This window comes from Oncorhynchus masou, unplaced genomic scaffold (genome assembly GCF_036934945.1).
Source record: "Oncorhynchus masou masou isolate Uvic2021 unplaced genomic scaffold, UVic_Omas_1.1 unplaced_scaffold_6967, whole genome shotgun sequence".
Classification (NCBI taxonomy): domain Eukaryota; kingdom Metazoa; phylum Chordata; class Actinopteri; order Salmoniformes; family Salmonidae; genus Oncorhynchus; species Oncorhynchus masou.
In genome coordinates, this window is record NW_027013425.1 from 1 (window position 1) to 5000 (window position 5000).

Genomic DNA, 5000 nt, shown 5'->3' on the forward strand with positions numbered 1-5000 from the left:
CATCATTAGGTGAGTGATCTGAGCATCATTAGGTGAGTGATCTGAGCATCATTAGGTGAGTGATCTGAGCATCATTAGGTGAGTGATCTGAGCATCATTAGGTGAGTGATCTGAGCATCATTAGGTGAGTGATCTGAGCATCATTAGGTGAGTGATCTGCTCATCATTAGGTGAGTGACCTGAGCATCATTAGGTGAGTGATCTGAGCATCATTAGGTGAGTGATCTGAGCATCATTAGGTGAGTGATCTGAGCATCATTAGGTGAGTGATCTGAACATCATTAGGTGAGTGATCTGCTCATCATTAGGTGAGTGACCTGAGCATCATTAGGGGAGTGATCTGAGCATCATTAGGTGAGTGACCTGAGCATCATTAGGTGAGTGATCTGAGCATCATTACATTTAACATTTACATTTAAGTCATTTAGCAGACGCTCTTATCCAGAGCGACTTACATCATTAGGTGAGTGACCTGAGCATCTTCAGATATCTTCAGATGGTGACCTGAGATATTATTTCAGATACAACTGCAGGAAAATGTCTCCTCCTGAATATAGAAGACTCTGTGCTGTAGGCCACCAAAACATTTGATCAACTTCCAAATACTGTTTTACAAGAGAGAGACAGAGACAAGACAGAGACGAGACAGAGACGAGACAGAGACGAGAGAGAGACGAGACGAGACAGAGACGAGACAGAGACTTTGGCACTAGCGCATCAGCAATCACCAGTGAGTGATCTGCTCATCATTAGGTGAGTCAGTGAAACTGGAAAGCATTTTAGGACTATAATTTCCTCCTCACATTGTGTCTCCACACATCTAGGTCTGGACTATTGATGGGCTCAACTTTGCTTTTATTGACCTCAGTATGTCCGTGTCAAAGTAGCCTGTCATTTCGCTCACAGTTTAAAAAAACATTAGATCAAAGTCTCCAATCATGTAAAATGATGTAGAATTGCATGAATATAAAGGCAACATTTTCCGGGACCACATTTTACAAACCCTAGGCTACTAAAATGTAGTTGGCTCTATTCTACTGCTCTATGCCACTATGCAAAAGAGATGATATGCTGCAATGGTTTATTATAAACATGTTCAGGTACCTCAGAGCTCCCCAGGTCACTCCAGGTCACCCCAGGTCACCCCCTTCTTTTTTTTTTTACAAATGAAAAACTGAATGTAGTGTATTGTTTCATTACATTTTTTGTGACCTGAGTCTTTTAGCCAAAATATCACAGATGAGACAAAAATGTTCAGGTTACTGTGGTAATGCGACTAGAGTGACGTTTGTGCCTGTGAGATTGAGTCTGGCTTCTAGAAGCGTGGTCGTTACCGTGGTAACACGACTAGAGTAACATTTGTGCCTGTGAGATTGAGTCTGGCTAGTAGAAGCGTTATGGTTACCGTGGTAACGCGACTAGAGTAACATTTGTGCCTGTGAGATTGAGTCTGGCTTCTAGAAGCGTGGTCGTTACCGTGGTAACACGACTAGAGTGACGTTTGTGCCTGTGAGATTGAGTCTGGCTTCTAGAAGCGTGGTCGTTACCGTGGTAACACGACTAGAGTAACATTTGTGCCTGTGAGATTGAGTCTGGCTAGTAGAAGCGTTATGGTTACCGTGGTAACGCAATCCTAGAGTAACATTTGTGCCTGTGAGATTGAGTCTGGCTTCTAGAAGCGTGGGTCGTTTTACCGTGGTAACACGACTAGAGCAACATTTGTGCCTGTGAGATTGAGTCTGGCTTCTAGAAGCGTGGTCGTTACCGTGGTAACACGACTAGAGTAACATTTGTGCCTGTGAGATTGAGTCTGGCTAGTAGAAGTATGGTTAATGGGTAACGCGACTAGAGTAACATTTGTGCCTGTGAGATTGAGTCTGGCTTTAGAAGGCAATGTTACCGTGGTAACACGACTCAGAGTAACATTTGTGCCTGTGAGATTGAGTCTGGCTAGTAGAAGCGTTATGGTTACCGTGGTAACGCGACTAGAGTAACATTTGTGCCTGTGAGATTGAGTCTGGCTTCTAGGAAGCGTGGCCGTTACCGTGGTAACACGACTAGAGTAACATTTGTGCCTGTGAGATTGAGTCTGGCTTCTAGAAGCGGGTCGTACCGTGCGTGGTCGTTACCGTGGTACACGACTAGAGTAACATTTGTGCCTGTGAGATTGAGTCTGGCTAGTAGAAGCGTATGGTTACCGTGGTAACACGACTAGAGTAACATTTGTGCCTGTGAGATTGAGTCTGGCTTCTAGAAGCGTTATGGTTACCGTGGTAACACGACTAGAGTAACATTTGTGCCTGTGAGATTGAGTCTGGCTTCTAGAAGCGTGGTCGTTACCGTGGTAACACGACTAGAGTAACATTTGTGCCTGTGAGATTGAGTCTGGCTAGTAGAAGCGTGGTCTTACCGTGGTAACACGACTAGAGTAACATTTGTGCCTGTGAGATTGAGTCTGGCTAGTAGAAGCGTGGTTACCGTGGTAACACGACTAGAGTAACATTTGTGCCTGTGAGATTGAGTCTGGCTTCTAGAAGCGTGGTCGTTACCGTGGTAACACGACTAGAGTAACATTTGTGCCTGTGAGATTGAGTCTGGCTAGTAGAAGCGTTATGGTTACCGTGGTAACGCGACTAGAGTAACATTTGTGCCTGTGAGATTGAGTCTGGCTTCTAGAAGCGTGGTCGTTACCGTGGTAACACGACTAGAGTAACATTTGTGCCTGTGAGATTGAGTCTGGCTTCTAGAAGCGTGGTCGTTACCGTGGTAACACGACTAGAGTAACATTTGTGCCTGTGAGATTGAGTCTGGCTAGTAGAAGCGTTATGGTTACCGTGGTAACGCGACTAGAGTAACATTTGTGCCTGTGAGATTGAGTCTGGCTTCTAGAAGCGTGGTCGTTACCGTGGTAACACGACTAGAGTGATGTTTGTGCCTGTGAGATTGAGTTTGGCTTCTAGAAGCGTGGTCGTTACCGTGGTAACACGACTAGAGTAACATTTGTGCCTGTGAGATTGAGTCTGGCTAGTAGAAGCGTTATGGTTACCGTGGTAACGCGACTAGAGTAACATTTGTGCCTGTGAGATTGAGTCTGGCTTCTAGAAGCGTGGTCGTTACCGTGGTAACACGACTAGAGTAACATTTGTGCCTGTGAGATTGAGTCTGGCTTCTAGAAGCGTGGTCGTTACCGTGGTAACACGACTAGAGTAACATTTGTGCCTGTGAGATTGAGTCTGGCTAGTAGAAGCGTTATGGTTACCGTGGTAACGCGACTAGAGTAACATTTGTGCCTGTGAGATTGAGTCTGGCTTCTAGAAGCGTGGTCGTTACCGTGGTAACACGACTAGAGTGACGTTTGTGCCTGTGAGATTGAGTCTGGCTTCTAGAAGCGTGGTCGTTACCGTGGTAACACGACTAGAGTAACATTTGTGCCTGTGAGATTGAGTCTGGCTAGTAGAAGCGTTATGGTTACCGTGGTAACGCGACTAGAGTAACATTTGTGCCTGTGAGATTGAGTCTGGCTTCTAGAAGCGTGGTCGTTACCGTGGTAACACGACTCAGAGTAACATTTGTGCCTGTGAGATTGAGTCTGGCTTCTAGAAGCGTGGGTCATACTGCAACACGACTAGAGTAAGTAACATTTGTGCCTGTGAGATTGAGTCTGGCTAGTAGAAGCGGGGGTGGTTACCGTGGTAACACGACTAGAGTAACATTTGTGCCTGTGAGATTGAGTCTAGCTTCTAGAAGCGTTATGGTTACCGTTGGTAACGCGACTAAGTAACATTTGTGCCTGTGAGATTGAGTCTGGCTTCTAGAAGCGTGGTTACAGTAGTAACACGACTAGAGTGACATTTGTGCCTGTGAGATTGAGTCTGGCTTCTAGAAGCGTGGGTCGTTACCGTGGGTAACACGACTAGAGTAACATTTGTGCCTGTGAGATTGAGTCTGGCTAGTAGAAGCGTATGGTTACCGTGTGGGTAACGCGACTAGAGTAACATTTGTGCCTGTGAGATTGAGTCTGGCTTCTAGAAGCGTGGCTTTACCGTGGTAACACGACTCAGAGTAACATTTGTGCCTGTGAGATTGAGTCTGGCTTCTAGGAAGCGTGGTCGTTAGCCCGTGGTAACACGACTAGGCGCAACATTTGTGCCTGTGAGATTGAGTCTGGCTAGTAGAAGCGTTATGGTTACCGTGTAACGCGACCAGAGTAACATTTGTGCCTGTGAGATTGAGTCTGGCTTTCTAGAAGCTCGTCGTTACCGTGGTAACACGACCAGAGTAACATTTGTGCCTGTGAGATTGAGTCTGGCTTAGAAGCGTGGGTCGATACCCGTGGGTAATGCGACTAGGAGTGACATTTGTGCCTGTGAGATTGAGTCTGGCTACAGAAGTTTGGTGGTTACCGTGGTAACACGACTAGAGTGACGTTTGTGCCTGTGAGATTGAGTCTGGCTTCTAGAAGCTTGGTGGTTACCGTGGTAACACGACTAGAGTAACATTTGTGCCTGTGAGATTGAGTCTGGCTAGTAGAAGCGTTATGGTTACCGGGTAACACGACTAGAGTAACATTTGTGCCTGTGAGATTGAGTCTGGCTTCTAGAAGCGTGGGTGGTTACCGTGTAACACGACTAGAGTAACATTTGTGCCTGTGAGATTGAGTCTGGCTTTCTAGAAGCGTGGTCGATACCGTGGTAACACGACTAGAGCAACATTTGGGCTTGTGAGATTGAGTCTGGCTTCTAGAAGCGTGGTGGTTACCGTGGGTAACACGACTAGAGTGACATTTGTGCCTGTGAGATTGAGTCTGGCTTCTAGAAGCGTGGTCATACCGTGGTAACACGACTAGAGTAACATTTGTGCCTGTGAGATTGAGTCTGGCTAGTAGAAGCGTGGTGGTTACCGTGGTAACGCAACTAGAGTAACATTTGTGCCTGTGAGATTGAGTCTACATAGAAGCGTGGTGGTTACCGGTAACTATTCTAGAGTAACATTTGTGCCTG